This window comes from Triticum dicoccoides, chromosome 4B (assembly GCF_002162155.2).
Source record: "Triticum dicoccoides isolate Atlit2015 ecotype Zavitan chromosome 4B, WEW_v2.0, whole genome shotgun sequence".
Classification (NCBI taxonomy): domain Eukaryota; kingdom Viridiplantae; phylum Streptophyta; class Magnoliopsida; order Poales; family Poaceae; genus Triticum; species Triticum dicoccoides.
Window position 1 is genome coordinate 653023676 of NC_041387.1, and position 17694 is coordinate 653041369.

Below are 17694 nucleotides of genomic sequence, written 5' to 3' on the forward strand. Positions count from 1 at the left end.
GAGTGGTCAAGCAAGGATTACACATAAGCAGGATCTAAGCAAATGTATTTAGAATCATGAGGACTTGCAGTTCATATAACCAACAGATATATGTCCTACCATAATAACGAATCAAATGTTTTTTTTTAATTTTATACACCAAAAGGGAGCTCCACTTTTAAAACGTGTTATGTATCTCAAAATGTGATGTGTACATATGAAATGACATGTATGATAGTAAATGAAAATATAGGTGCACAAATGATCATGTCACTCAACTAGCTACATGTTATCACCATTATTAGGATATGCAGTAAGCTTATTTGTAGTATTACGATTCTTTGTTATGTGGTCATTGTGAGGACTCACCTCAGGACTATATTTACTGAACGAAAACCAAATTGCAATGGAAAAACGTGTGTTTGCATTTCAATTTTAGGTTGAATATTTCATACTTGTATACAACCAATTGCTGATTTTCATTGAAATTAAATCTAAATTTTAGGCATTTGTGGAAATTGGGTCATATTAGTTATCCACATGATATATGAATCTAACTTGTGTTTTCATTTAATAAAATCTCAAACTGAAATTGGAGAAATCGATAGATTTTTTGTTCTTTGTACATTGCAATTAAAAACATCTAGTATAAATTTCTGTAAAAAGGTTTAGACTTCTATAGACAACCAAATATATGTATGTTAGTATAACTAGTAGACATGCCCGTGTGTTGCAATGGGAGAGAGAAAAAACTATCTCACGATGTTTGAAAAGACAAAACTCCCATTGGCTTTGAATTCAAAGCAGAGCTTACTATAGGATGTTATTCAAAAGTAGCACCCAAATTCAAAGACTATGCATCGATCGAAGTACACTTGAAACTACAAATCTGTAGGGGCAAGCAACATGAAGATAGCAAAGAAGACACGTCGTCAGCTCAACATTTCTTCTGCCTGCTTCAATTATCTCTTCTTGAAGATGTATTGTTTGTTGTCCTCCCTGTGAGGTGCTTCCTCTAGTTCTTCTTTCCCAGCCTTAAAAGTTGCCAAAACTTGTCCATTTGCTTCATTACTAAGCTTTTTCTGAAACACATCACGATGATATATAGTCAATTTTGAGTATGTCTTCCAAATAACCGAAAGCATCATTATCAATAAGTCACTGTCATCGGGATCTTTTTATAAAATATTGTTGTAGGAAAAAGGAAAAAAACATGGAAGACAAGCAGAATGCAATCTTCTAACTATAATAACTATATAATTTCGGTAAACATCACCCGTACTGGAAAGTTGTGGCAAGTTGAAAGGAATACACAAATTTGTAAACAACATTATTAGTGAGAGATGTTGAATCTGAATGAAATCAAAATAATGGCATCCATGTACGGAACCTAAATTTGCATATCGATGTTGAACTCAAAGACAAAAAAATTGTATGGATGCGTGAGTAAGACCAACACATATAGCTTACGAAAACATGTATTTATTATCCATGCAAATAAGATATTGTCAAGCTATTCATGTACAACACTACCATGAAAGATCCATATTAAAGGCCAATCCCTTCCAAGCAAAAGAAGCATCACACCAATCGACATAATCCCCGAGGAGCCTTTCCCCTCAGACACTTACACAATATTTATTTGGTTCTAAAAAATGGACAGTAGCAACAATGAAGATTGACGCTCGCTGCAAACAGGGTAAACTAAAAAAGCACACAGTGATTTATAATAGCAATATAGGGTCATCTAGGGAATGTCTCTTGAATATGCATCATGTGTGGTTTCATCACTCTTCTGTCCTCCAAACGGTAATTTTCTCCTCGCCAAAAGACATAATAATGCAAACAACAAGGTTAAGTGTGGCCATGTAATATTACCTTATTTATTCAGTTTGTATAATCAAGTAGGGATCGTACTATTCCTTAAAGGAAGAAACATAACACTAAAAATGATAACATTTAAAGGAGTGTGGCGTTTCGGTGCCCAGACTCATCTGCACCCGGTCAGTAAAAAATCAAAATAAATAGTAATTGTTTTTCAAAATATTCTTTTTTTGTGTGTGGTAGATAGTTTGATGCGTGAGGTTCGCTCCAATTTTTACATCATTTGGAATATGAGCAGCTCTCAGCAAAAAATACAAATCGGGTTGGAAAAGTGAAAGTACGGTAAACATTTTTACAGACCCTGGATTTGTCTTTTTTTGCCGAGTGCTCAGATGTCCAAATGATTTGAAAACTGGAGTGAACCTCACGCATCAAAATATCTACCACACAAAAAATTGGAATTTTTTGAACTTTTCTAGTATTTTTTTGATTTTTTTGTCGGGGTGGGTGCAGCTGAGCCCGGGCTCAGAAATGGATTACCGCATTTAAAGTCCAAAGTTTGAATAATGAGGTGTTGCAAATAACAAATGTACACATACATGCCAACAGAATTGTTATTTGTTCTGAAATAATAGATAGATCTTTGGCATGTAATCTATGAATAACATCAACGTGGAAACTTATTAGTTATTTAATATATTGTCAAAGCTAGAAAGGATAACCATATTAGAAAGTAACTTATATGTGCACTGCTGAACAACAAACTACAGTTGGAAATAGACGTTTTGATGGACCATAGTTGCTCCATTCAGAAAGTCTCCTTTGACCTAACAACGATATTTATTGCTAGATGCAAAATGAACGCCGAGGTATAACTCTAGGCCCAAAAACATAAAGCATTGTAAGTTTGTTTCAGAAAGCTATGCTATATATACATGATTCAAATATGTCAACTAAGCTAAAAGGTTTCATCCATTGTTAAAGGTAAATAATTTTATATTAAACATACCAATTTGTTGGGCACTACATCTCTGGGAGATAAGAATACATGTACATACATAATATTTCTTTCTCGTGCCAATTAGCTAATCAACGGGGAACGAAGTAGGGAGAAAACCCATGGCAAGCAGGCAATCACATTGACATAGAAAAACTTTGAATTTAGTTCAATATTAATGGAAGAATCAGAATTAGTGAATCATAAACATGAAAGCTCGAAGCACTAAGTCCGCTTGTGCTTAGTTCGGTCACCATAAATTACTTTATCTTCGCTATGAGTGAAATGATCATCTACTTATCTCCTAGTAAAAATGTTCTCAATAAGCCTGAATATTAATCAGATTTTAGGCCAATCACTTGCTCCAAACTGCCATACGAAATCCCAACAAATTGGAATAGATGGCAGTAGTGGTGGACATAGAACACCCGCTAACAACTTTTCAATTTTTTTGATAATGTTTATACTTTGAGCCTAAAACTAATGTTCTTAAGACAATATTGACTAATTAATCTTTCCAGTAGGCTTTTTACGAGTGACGTGTTATGTATTACTACTAAGAAATAGTAAATATCATAGTTAAAAAACTAAATTTTGCGGTTGAAACATGGATTATGTAAGAGACCAAATAGTCCTAAACCTGAAGCAAAAAAATAGGGCATCTAAAAGTATTTTGTAGGGAAAAAACACCACACACACTCTTTTATTTTTATCTACAGATCCGCGTGTTAACCCACAAGTATAGGGGATCGCAACAGTTTTCGAGGGTAGAGTATTCAACCCAAATTTATTGATTCGACACAAGGGAAGCCAAAGAATATTCACGAGTATTAGCAGTTGAGTTGTCAATTCAACCACACCTGAAAAACTTTATCTGCAACAAAGTTTTTAGTAGCAAAGTAGTATAGAAGTAACGGAAACTGTGGTAACAGTAATAGTAGCAGTTCTGTAGCAATTGTAATAGTGGCAATGGCAAAGTAAGTTAGAAAAGATATGTGAAAAGCTCATAGGCATTGGATCGGTGATGGATAATTATGTCAGATGGCATTCATCACGCAATAGTTATAACCTAGGGTGACACAGAACTAGCTCCAATTCATCAACATAATGTAGGCATGTATTCCCTATATAGTCATACGTGTTTATGGAAAAGAACTTGCATGACTTCTTTTGTCCTACCCTCCCGTGGCAGCGCGGTCCATAAGGAAACTAAGGGATATTAAGGCCTCCTTTTAATAGAGAACCGGAACAAAGTGTTAGCACTTAGTGAATACATGACCTCCTCAAACTACGATAATCACCGGAAAGAATCCCAATTATTGTCACCTTGGGGTATGCGGATCACAACTCATAATAAGTGTCTACAAGTTGCAAGATCGGATCAAGAACACAAATATATTCATGAAAATATAATAGGTCCAGATCTGAAATCATGGCATTCAGGCCCTAGTGACAAGCATTAATTATAGCAAAGTCATAGCAACATCAATCTTAGAACATAGTGCATACTAGGGATCACTAACTCGATTACATGATAAATCTCATCCAACCCATCACAGTCCAGCAAGCCTAAGAATGAATTACTCACTCCCGGTGGTGAGCATCATGGAATTGACGATGGAGTTTGTGATGCTGATGGCGACGATTTCCTCTCTTCGGAGCCCAAATTAGACTCCAGATCTGCCCTCCCGAGGAAGAACAGTAGGTTGCGGCGGCTCCATATCGTAAAACACGATGAACTCTTCTCCTTGATTTTTTTCTCCCCGAATAGGTTATATAGGGTTGGAGTTGAGGTCGGAGGAGGTCCAGGGGCCCCACAAGCCCTCTAGGCGCGCCCCAGGGGGGGCGCCCCAAGGCTTGTGGCCTCTGGGTGGACCCCCTCTGGTTAATTCTTGCGCTAGTATTTTTTATTAATTCCAAAAATATTCTCCCGAAATTTTCAGGTCAATCCAAGAACTTTTATTTCTGCACAAAAATGACATCAATGCAATTTTGCTAAAAATAGCGTCAGTCCGGGTTAGCTCCATTGAAATCTTGCAAATTAGAGTCCAAAACAAGGGCAAAAGAGTTTGGCAAAGAGATACGATGGAGACGTATCAACTCCCCCAAGCTTAACCCATTGCTTGTTGTAGGATCGAAAGTATGTCTAGAGGGGGGGGGGTGATTAGACTACTTGACCAAATAAAAATCTAGCCTTTTCCAATTTTAGTTCTTGGCAGATTTTAGCAACTTAGCACAAGTCAAGCAATCAACCTACACATGCAATTCTAAGAGTATAGCAATGGAATGTAAACAATTGCATATGAAGGTAAATGGAGGAGTTTGAGGAAGCAAACACAATGGTGACACGGAGATTTTTTATCCATGGCTCCGATAGGTGGTGCTATCGTACATCCATGTTGATGGAGACTTCAACCCATGTAGGGTAACGGTTGCGCGAGTCCATGGAGGGCTCCACCCATGAAGGGTCCACGAAGAAGCAACCTTGTCTATCCCACCATGGCCGTCACCGATGAAGGACTTGCCTCACTCGGGTAGATCTTCACGAAGTAGGCGATCTCCTTGCCCTTACAAACTCCTTGGTTCAACTCCACAATCTTGACGGAGGCTCCCAACCTTGTCTATCCCAAGATTTGAGTGGAAAGCAACTTGGGGAAGGCTAGAGATCAAGATTTAAGTGGTAGGAATGGAAGATCCTGATCTCAACACAAGTGTAGGTGGTTCTCTCTTAGAAAATGTATGCTGGAAGTGTAGGCACGTTCTGATGGCTCTCTCCACGAATGAAGAGTGGGTGGAGGGGTATATATAGCCTCCACACAAAATCTAACCGTTACACACAACTTACCAAACTCGATAGGACCGAATCGTTAAACTCGGTCAGATCGATTTAATTCATAATGTGACCGTTATGCATTTCGGTGGGACCGACATGTCAACTCGGTGGGAGCTATATCATTAGGGTTAGGGCATAACGTAATCTCGGTGAGACTAATTACACAAACTCGGTGAAACCGATTTTGGTAATAAGCTAACCAGAGAGTTGGTCAGGCAAACTCGGTGGGACCGATTCGCTCATCTCGGTGAGACTGAAACGTTACGAAAGGGAAACAAAGAGTTTGCATTGCAATCTCGATGGGACTGATCGCTCATCTCGGTTTGACTGAAACATTATGAAGGGAAACAGAGAGATTACAATCCCATCTCGGTGAGACTGAGTTCCCTATAGGTGAGACCGAAAAGACTAGGGTTTTTGGCAGTGACTATGTCAACTGAACTCGGTGGCGCCGGATAAAGAGTTTTGGTAGGGCCGAGTTTGACTTTTGGTTTGGGACATATGTGGATATGAGAAAGTAGTTGAGGGCTTTGGAGCATATCACTTAGCACTTTGAGAAAGCAACTCATTAAGCAACACCTCACCCTCTCTTAATAGTATTGGCTTTCCTATTGACTCAATGTGATCTTGGATCACTAAAAGTAAAATGTAGAGTCTTGTGCTTTGAGCTTGAGCCAATCCTTTTGTCCTTAGCATTTTGAGGGATCCACTTTTCTCATCCATGCCGTGCCAACCATTGAGCTTTCCTAAAATATTTATCTTGAAATAGTATCAGCTCAATGAGATATATGTTGTAATGAATTACCAAAACCACCCAGGGATAGTTGCACTTTCAATCTCCCCCTTTTTGGTAATTGATGACAACATATAGATCAAAACTTTGAGAAATGATAATAAGATTGAAAAAACATCGTCGCTTTGAGAAGTATGTGATAAGTAAGAGCTCCCCCTAAATGTGTGCATTATTTAAAAATTTGCTTTGGAGTGCAAATGCACAATGTGTTAGGATCATGGGTTACTCTTTCATGTCACATACAACTTGGTGGAGCGCTCAAAATGATAGAAGTCAAAAGCATGCACTCATCACCAAGCAAGTGAATGATCATAAAAGGATATAAGAGATAATATCATCCAACAAGCATTAAGATAGCATATGATCAAACACATGATCATCCAAGTATCACACAAACGACATAGTGTATCAAGCAAACACACAATAAAGTTCAAGCAAAGCAAAGAGAGACCAAAAAGCAACACTCTCTCTCTCTCTCTCTCTGACTATGATCTATACATTCTCTCCCCCTTTGGCAAGAAGTTTCCAAAAAGTTCATAAAAATGCATAGTTCTAAACGAGTCTCAGGCTTGGTCTTCATGAGGAGGCGTTGAGATGACTCCAAGGACGAAGGCATCTGTCGATGAAGCTGGAGCAGGTAGAGCTGATGCTGGAGCTGGTGGAACTGATGCTGTGGCAGCTGGTGTTGATGTAGTAGCTCTCGTATCTATGACAGGCACTGCAGCAGACCTCTGGCTCCTGGGCACTCTATGAAAAGCATCTGTGGTAGACTTTCCCTTCTACTCCTCCACTTCCTCCTGAAGTTGCTCAACTACTGATTGGATCTCTGTTACCTTGACATCAAGATCATAGAATTTCTGCTCGATGATCCTCTCCAAAGCTCTCCTGGTTTTGAGTCAGGGTGGCCAAGCCCTTCTCAATCCTCAAGGTGGAGGCAATCAAGTATCCAAGCTGATCTTGCTTGCTCTTCAAGAAAACCTGAGATGCTTCCTCAGCTGTCGGCATCTTTGCAGCTTTCTCTGCCTTTGCCTTCTCTCTCTTCTTTTGTGCTTGAGGTGATGATGGTTCATTTTCATCCATCACAATGGTGTTGTCCTCAAAATCAGGGTAGATGGGCAGGTGCTCCTTATCCAAAATATATTTTCCTTTGCCCATTTTGGAGTTGATGAGCTCCTGAATGTGTGGGGCATATCCACATGATCTCTTTTGATCAGCAGCAGTCCTTTTGATTGTCTCTACAATCAGACTCATGACTTTGAATTTCTGAGGCACATCAAATATATGCAGCAAGTTAATTGCATGGCCTCTGATCATCTTGTGATCACCTGACTTGGGCAGCAAAGTGTGCCTTAAGATCCAGTTGATAGTAGGCAATCGAGACAGCAGGTAATGTACAGATCCAAACTTATGTGTCTCTAGTGCAGCATCTGGGATCTCTCTGTACATACTAGCCATGGAGTTGTGATCCTGCTTCTTCTTAGCATAGACATCCAAGTCATCTTCACTTTCTTCTGGAGCATTGATCAGCTATGCCCATTCTTCCACAGAGGATTGGTACCTAGTACCTTCTGACATCCAGATGATCTTCCCATCTGGGTAGAAGTGGGCAGTGGAGTAAAACTGCATGATCAGCTCATCATTCCACTTTGTGAGCTCCTAAGCAACAAATGTGTCAACTCCACATGCTTTGAAGCTGTCATACACTCCTGGATAGTGATCTTCATTCTTCCTGATGTACTCCCAGTCAACCCATCTTATATCACACACTATGGGCTTCTTGTCAAGCAACACTGTCTCATAGAAATCTTGTTGTTCCTTTGTGTGGAACATGTAGTCCACATCAGTTCTTCTTCTGACAGCATAGGGATCAGACTGTCTCCATAGTCTCAGTCTTGCATCCTTCCTGAGCTTCATATCCTCTGCAACGGGATGTGCATCATTGTGGTCAGGGATCTTGGGCTTCAACTTTCTCAAGATAAGACTATCATCTTCTTCTTCAGCAGCCTTGGGCTCTGGGGCCTTGTTCTTCTCTTCAGCAGGAATACTCCTCGTGTTCCTCTTAGGTGCAGACTTGGGCTTAGGAGCAGCAGCCTTGGGAGCATCTTTGGGCTTAGATGGAGCATCCCCTGATCTTATAGCATCTCCCATCAGCTTCTGAGATTTAGGTGCTGGTGCAGCAACCTCTTCCTCTTCTTCCATCATTGAGGGCTTCCCAACAACTCTGGCCATAGTTTTCTTGGCCCTTTCTTTCCTCTTCTTCTCAGCCACAACTACTTCTTTGGGTTCAGATCCAAAGCTTCTTGAGTGGATGCTCTGACCTTGAGCATAGGAACTCTCTTGGCTGGAGCTTTTCTGTTCATTCCAGGCTTTGTTGAAGGTGCAGTTCCAAACTCTTTCTTGATCACTTTCTTCTTTGAGGTGGCTTCATCCTCAGCTGCAATGTAGTCCTTATCCTCAGAATCTGAAGTTCTCTTCTTCCTTGTCTTAGTAGATGCCTTGGGCAAGTTACTAGTTGTGCTCCTGCTGCCATCATCATAGCTGCTTGAGGGACTAGTGCCCTCACTCATCTGAGCCTGCTCCTCTGACTTGTTCTAACTGTCACTTTGATCAGCCATCTTCAAGCACAACTATCAGCAGGCCCTGTGAATAGTTTATAGATGAGGTAGAGTAGATGAGCATCACAAGGTACAGAGGTTTTACAAAACAATCGATTCAAAAACTTAGTTTTAGTTTTCCACAAAAAGCATTTCGGAGCTACCGATTTGTAAACTTGGTGATACCGAAGCAGCTTTTGGAACCTAAACCAGTGAACTCGGCTGGACCGAGTCATAGTTCGGTGGCACCAAGACTACTAGGGTTTCACAAAGAATCATACTCGGTCACACGGATCTGCAATTTTCGGTCAGACCGAGAATCGCATGTGCAATGGCCTAAGCCAAATCGGTGGGACCGATTTCTACAACTCGGTCGGTCCGAGATGAATTCGGCGGAAACCTAACCCTAAATTTTCAGATCAAATCTATTCTAATGGATGTTTTAGCTGGACAGGATGATTGCATTCGTGGCAAGAATCATGGCAAAGCAATGTGCTAGGAGTCGGAGTTAAGGAATAGCACAAAGAGACAAATTCATACCCTATCCGGTGATGAACTTGCTATGGCGGCAACGGTGGAGTTGATTTTCGTTGACGGCGGTGGAGTCCAGCGGAAGGAGGTCGCTAGCGGCAAGAAGACGATCCGGAGACCCTTGGAGGCAGAGCAGGTTATGTGCAGGCGAATGGTTTTGGAGGAATTTCCAAAATTTGACCCGTCGGTATTTATAACCTGTCCCTGTCGGTGTGACCGAGTGGAACAACTCGGTGGCACCGAGATGCAAAACTGTGAACAATTACTGCAACTCGGTGTGACCGAAGAGTTCTAATCGGTTGCACCAAGATGAAAACCTAGATCAACTTAGTGAACTCGGTGTGACGGAAATGGATTTCTCGGTCAGACCGAAATGCACAAAGAGGTTTTGGAAGTTTAAGTCTATGACAAATCGGGGACTCCGAGTGCTCCTCACACAAAGTGGTTTGAATCTGACTTGATCAAACTTTGTGATGTAGCATGAATAGATTTTGAGATGAGAAAAGCATAGATAGCTAGAGAGGGTACTTAGGCATTCTTGTTCATCCACTTGGTCAAAGAAAAGAAACCCAAACATACAAAACAACAAGTGGATGTCCTCGAATGAGTAGAATATGCAAACGACATGCTCACACAATAAAATGGCAAATGAAATATGTGACAAAGCATGCACAACCAATCCTAGCATCTATCAAACAATTGGCGATGACTAGGTCATCTATATATGAGTATACTGACTTAGGAGTAAAATGAGAACATTTGATTATAGGTCATACTAGGGCTGGAAAAAAAGCTCGAAGCTCACGAGCTAAACGAGTAGCTCGTGACTCGGCTCGAATCGACTCGAACTCGAAGAATAACGAGTCGAGCCGAGCTTTAGTTTAAGATCGTTTATATACTGAGTTAAACGAGCCGATCTCATGAGTACTCGTGTAACTCATTAGGCTCAGTATAAGAGATCAGCCATGCACCCCACGTCCCAGGCGCACAACACAAGGACCAGCCACATAAGGCACCTTAAGAATATGATAAAAATTATTACTTGTGAATGTAAAATGTACATATTAAACATGTACAATGTTTAGAAACAATGTTCATTTTTATCATATTTTTAAGGTTTTATGTTCATATCCTTAACGAGCTTAACAAGCTAAATGAGCTAGCTCGCGAGTTATATGAGTCGAGCCAATCTTGAATTTGAGCTCGTTATAGTAACGAGTCGAGTCGAGCTAGCTCGTTAATGAAACGAGCTTTTGCGAGTCGAGCCGAGCTAGCTCGACTCAGCTCGAATTCCAGCCCTAGGTCATACTCATCGCTTAAGCACAAGTGGGGTTACCACTTTTACATAAAGCATTGTTGTGTTCACACCATTAGAGTTGCTTTAGCTCAATTCTTGGAGTAAAGCTCCCCCTAGATGTGATATCCCTCCTAAGAGGGATGAACTAACCTTGGGTTTTGTCGATGATGACTTCATGTAGGTGTTCAAGATGTGGACGCTCAATGTTGTTGTAGATCATTTGGAGCAGTCCATTGGAGTGAGTTGCACTTTCAGTACCTACACGGGTTAGTCCCACAAGGAACAAACAAGGATATCCATAGACATAGAGTGATGCACACGCAAGATGATGTCCATGAAAGCATTAGGTTACCTTGTCCCTTGTCTTACCAACAAGAGGGTTTGTGACTCCTTGGATTAGTGCAAGATGTGGAGGTTGTTTGCACTTGTCCTCGCCAAAATAATAAGAGTGAAGTATGTTGGCGGAGTCTCCCTCAAGAACTCTCTAGTTATTATTCTTTGGGATCCACATCATCTTGATGGGAATCCTTGGAGTTGTATTCGTACTTGATGAAGTAGAACTTGATGTAGTTTTGGGAATCCACTTGACCAAGGCCTTTGGAGCTTCTTCAAATGCATCAATCTCCTCTTGAAGCTTGTCCTTGCCTTTTTGCTTGTGGTCTTGTGGTGGAAGATCATCTTGAGCTCGTGTTCCTTTGAAAGAAGTAGGATCATACTTCTCTTGTTGAGGAACAAACTTCGTCTTGGGGTATTGATCTTCTTCCCACTCAACTCCATTGGCATTGAACTTTCGTTCAAAACCAACACCTTGATTCTTCCGGTGCCTTCCTTGCTTGCGTACAATTTCCTCGAATTGCTTACTTCCGTCAAGGCTCCTGTAAACACCTTTCTCTATAATTCCCTTCAATAAGCTATTTTCTTGCTCAAGTGTAACTGTCTAAGAGAATCTTAGTTGAATCAAGAGAACTACTAGAAGCAACAATATTAGATTTAGCATGATTATTGTTACTACTAGAAGGACAATCTTTCTTGTTCTTGTTACCAGACTTGACTTGTGGCATGTAAGTAGATAAGAGTAAACGCTTGGCAATGTAAGAAGAACTTTTCTTGCGAAGATCATAATTGATTGCCTTTAAAAACTCATGCTCTTGCTCAAGGTTGAGCTTTTCAAAGCATAACTTCTCATGAGTCTTTAAAAGTTCTCGATGATCTTCTAAGATAGTTTCATGAGCTAACTTAAGAGTGTTTAGTTCTTTAGTTAGGTGCTCAATCTTCTCATTATCATTGTCATTCATTTTAGCATGATTAATTAACGTTTCATCATAGTATTCATCACTAGAGTTGTCAACAAGTAAATCACCCTCACCTAACAAGTCATCTTCATCACTATTGAAATCAACATACTCGGGATGTGATACCTTTGGGACTTTAGCCATGAAGCATCTTCCAACACCTTCATTTGGTGAGTCAAATATGTCGTAGGAGTTGGTTGACACAAGTGTTAGACCAGCAACACCTTCATCTTGAGTATATTCGGAGTTAGAGTGATAGCTTCTCTCGGAGTGATGGTCGGAGTCGGAGCCGGATACCCATTCACCAACATGAGCTTGATGTCTTCGTTTTGTGTAGCTCTTTCATGATTTGTCCTTCCTTTCCGAATCCTTGCTTCTCCGGGATGTTCTTCGTTCATAATGATCATCTCTACTCTTCCTTTCTCTTGGTGGTGATTCTTCTCTTCTACTTCTTCTTTTTAGAGAATCTTCTCTTCTTTTGTAGGGAGCCGTACACTCATTGGAGTAGTGTCCGGGTCTTCCACAATTGTAACAATTACGCTCACGACTCGAAGATCTTTTGTCATCGTAGGACCTTGACTTGGAACTTCTTTCCTTGCTTCTACTCTTGTAGAACTTGTTGAAATTCTTCACCATTAGACTCAATTCTTCATTGAAGGTTTGTTTCTCACTTGATGATGTGGGAGCTTCACATGAGGCTTTGTAAGCACCACTTGACTTGTTGTGGAGCTCTTCCTTATCCTTGAGTGACATCCCATGAGCAACAATTCTTCCAATGACCTTTGTTGGCTTGAGATTCTTGTAAGTGGGCATCATTTGGATCAATGTGCACACGGTATCATATTTTCCATCCAAGGCTCTTGGAATCTTCTTGATGATGAATTTGTCAGTCATCTCTTCACTTCCTAAGCCGGCAATCTCATTTATGATGAGAGCAAGCCTAGAGTACATCTCAGCGACGCCTTCACCATCCTTCATTTCAAACTTATCAAGTTGACTTTCAAGCACATCCAATTTGGATTCCTTGATGGAGTCGGTACCTTCGTGCATGTCAATCAAAGTGTCCCAAATTTCCTTTGCATTCTCAAGACAGCTGATTTTGTTGAATTCTTCGGGGCATAATCCGTTGAAGAGAATCACAAGCTTGTGCATTGTATTGCAGCATCTTCAACTCTTCCGCGCTAGCTTCACGATTTGGTTCTCTCCCATCAAAGAATTCACCTTGCAAGCCAATACACACAATAGCCCAAACGGTGGGGTTATGTCTAAGAATATGCATTTTCATCTTATGCTTCCAACTAGCAAAATTTGTACCATCAAAGTAAGGACCTTTACGGTGGTAGTTTCCCTCTCTAGACGCCATACTCTCCTAGGTTGTGAGACCAAGGCTATGACCACCAAAAGCTATGGAAATCAAGGCAAATGGCGACCAAAGCTCTGATACCAATTGTAGGATCCAAAGTATGTCTAGAGGGGGGTGATTAGACTACTTGACCAAATAAAAATCTAGCCTTTTCCCAATTGTAGTTCTTGGCAGATTTTAGCAACTTAGCACAAGTCAAGCAATCAACCTACACATGCAATTCTAAGAGTATAGCAGCGGAATGTAAACAATTGCATATGAAGGTAAAGGGAGGAGTTTGAGGAAGCAAACACAATGGTGACACGGAGATTTTTTATCAGTGGTTCTGATAGGTGGTGCTATCATACATCCACGTTGATGGAAACTTCAACCCACGTAGGGTAACGGTTGCGTGAGTCCATGGAGGGATCCACCCATGAAGGACTTGCCTCACTCGGGTAGATCTTCACGAAGTAGGCAATCTCCTTGCCCTTACAAACTCCTTGGTTCAACTCCACAATCTTGACAGAGGCTCCCAAGTGACACCTAACCAATCTAGGAGACACCACTCTCCAAAAGGTAATAGATGGTGTGTTGATGATGAACTCCTTGCTCTTGTGCTTCAAACGATAGTCTCCCCAACACTTAACTCTCTCTCATAGGATTTGGATTTGGTGGAAAGAAGATTTGAGTGGAAAGCAACTCGGGGAAGGCTAGAGATCAAGATTTAAGTGGTAGGAATGGAAGATCTTGATCTCAACACAAGTGTAGGTGGTTCTCTCTCAGAAAATGTATGCTGGAAGTGTAGGCATGTTTCTGATGGCTCTCTCCATGAATGAAGAGTGGGTGGAGGGGTATATATAGCCTCCACACAAAATCTAACCATTACACACAACTTACCAAACTCGGTGGGACCGAATCGTTAAACTTGGTCAGACCGATTTAGTTCATAATGTGACCATTAGGCATTTCGGTGGGACCGACATGTCAACTCAGTGGGACCGATATCATTAGGGTTAGGGCATAACGTTATCTCGGTGAGACCGATTACACAAACTCAGTGAGACCGATTTTGGTAATAAGCTAACCAGAGAGTTGGTCAGGCAAACTCGGTGGGACCGATTCGCTCATCTCGGTGAGACCGAAACGTTACGAAAGGGAAACAGAGAGTTTGCATTGCAATCTCGGTGGGACCGATCGCTCATCTGGGTTTCACCGAAAGGTTACGAAGGGAAACAGAGAGATTACAATCCCATCCCGGTGATACCGAAAAGACTAGGGTTTCTGGCAGTGGCTATGTCAACCAAACTCGGTGGCGCCGGACAAAGAGTTTCGGTAGGGCCGAGTTTGACTTTTGGTTTGGGACATATGTGGATATGAGAAAGTAGTTGAGGTCTTTGGAGCATATCACTTAGCACTTTGAGCAAGCAACTCATTAAGCAACACCTCACCCCCTCTTAATAGTATTGGCTTTCCTATTGACTCAATGTGATCTTGGATCACTAAAAGTAAAATGTAGAGTCTTGTGCTTTGAGCTTGAGCCAATCCTTTTGTCCTTAGCATTTTGAGGGATCCACTTTTCTCATCCATGCCATGCCAACCATTGAGCTTTCCTGAAATATTTATCTTGAAATAGTATCAGCTCAATAAGATATATGTTGTAATGAATTACCAAAACCACCCAGGGATGGTTGCACTTTCACTTGTCATCAAGCAATTCAGTTGACAAACTGAAAGTGGCAAAGAAAAACTTTTACAAACTCTGTCTAGCTAATAATCAGGTTTTCAGCAAAGATTATGAACTAACCATATTCACAATAACAGTTGGGTCTCACATTTACTCATATCAATGACATAAACAACTAGCAAGTAATATTAATAAATCTCGGATGACAACACTTATTCAAAACAATCATGATATAAAATGACATAATGATATCTCGCTAGCCCTTTCTAAGACTGCAAAACATAAATTCAGAGCACCCCTCAAGATCAAGGATTGACTGGACATTGGAATCCATGGCAAAAGAGATCCGGTCACATTCATACTCAACATTAATTAAAAACAAAGCATATAAATGACAGAAGTGCTCTCTAGCTGGTGCTTCTATAAGAGGATGATGACTCAACAATAAAAGTAAATAGATAGGCCCTTCACAGAGGGAAGCAGGGATTGGCAAAGGTGCCAGAGCTCGGAGCTTTTAAAACAGAGATAAATGTAATTTTGAGCGACATGCTTTCATTGTAAACATAACAACCAAGAGATCTCACTATCTTCCATGCTAGATACATTATAGGCGGTTCCCAAACAGAATGGTAAAGTTTTTACTCACCCTCCACCAAAATCACACTCCAGGGCTAACCGAATTCACACGTACCATCCATACCAACAACAATTCCGGGGGAGTTTTATTTCATTATTATATTTTGATTTTGAGCATGGAACTGGGCATCCTGATTACCATCCACTCTCGCATGAATGACAAGTGAATAAACACTCATTGTGAGAATAACCCACCTAGCATGGAAGGTACTGACAGCCCCCAGTCACTACATGAGCGATTCGGGCATACAAAACAAATTATTGTTCGAAGGTTTAGAGTTTGGCACATGCAAATTTACTTGGAACGGCAGGTAAATACTACATATAGATAGGTATGGTGGACTCATATGGAACAACTTTGGTTTTAAGGAATTGGATGCACAAGAAGTATTCCTACTTAGTACAAGTGAAGGCTAGCAAAAGATTGAGGAGTGATCAACTAGAGAGCGACAACGGTCCTAAACATGCATTGAGATTAACCAACATTGAGTGCAAGCATGAGTAGGATACAAATCACCATCAACATAAATATCGTGAAGGCTATGTTGTTTTTGTTTCAATCACATGCGTGAACATGTCCCAAGTCAAGCCACTTGAATCATTCAAAGGAGGATACCATCCTATCATACTACATCATAACCATTTTAAAATGCATGTTGGCACAAAAGACAAACCATGAGTAATTATAAACTCTAATTGTCATTGCAGACATGTTTTATTCATAATAGGATGAATCAGAAATGATGAGCTAATCATATTTACAAAAACAAAATAGGTCGAGTTCATACCAGCTTTTCTTCATCTCAATCACTTCATCAAATATCATCATTATTGCCTTTCACTTGCACGACCGAACGATGTGAATAATAATAAGAGTGCACATGCATTAGACTAAGCTGGAATCTACAAACATTTATTCAGACGAGAAGACAAGGTACTATGGGCTCTTTGTTAGATCAACAATAATTCATATGAGAGCCGCTCATCATTTTCATCAAGGTCTTCTCCTCACGGCCCAAAGAAAAGAAAAGAATTTCAAAGAACCAAATTGAAATATTTTTGGAGTTTTTGTTTTTCTAAAGAAAGCAAATCAACGGAAAGAAAATTAAAACAAGAAAAACTATTTACACGGGAAAGCTCCCAACAAGCAAAAGAAGAACGAGAAATCTTTTTGGGTTTTGTCAAAGTTTTTAAAACCACAAGAAGAAAGAAAGAAAAATAAACTAACATGGATGATACAATGGAAAAGTATGAACACCAACAACTGGAAGGAGTGTGTGAACATGAATGTAATGTTGGTGAGAAAAATGTACTCCCCCAAGCTTAGGCTTTTGGCCTAAGTTGGTCTAGGGCCACGGATGGCCTGGCGGATATCCAAAATCGTAGTTGGGGTTGTACCGAGCTACGACAGCTACCGCTTGGAGGGCTGCCTCATGAAGGCGAGCGTCCTCCCTTGCTCTCTCATAGTCGTCCGCCTCCTCTCTGATTATGAAGTATCTTGATTTTACCTGAAAGTCAAAGAAGGAAGGAGCGGCAAGCATAATATAGAAGAAGCGCTCCCTGTCAAGGATTAGTCAGTACCGGAGGGGCGGTTCGTTCTCCTCAGGAAACTAGTAACGCGCCATAGCATCATGATCAAGATAAGCAGGTGGTAACTCAATGTCATTTTCTCTTATGGGTACCCCGAGATAATTAGCTAACCGGGTGGCATAAATTCCACCGAAGAAATCCCCATCTTTAGAATTATTATATAACCGCCTTGCAACAATAGCCCCCAAGTTATACCGTTTATCACCCATTACCACACTCTTGAGGACGCTAAGATTTGATGCACAAATGTGGCTATGATCATGTTTACCATTAATGCATCTACCTATAAAGAGAGCGAA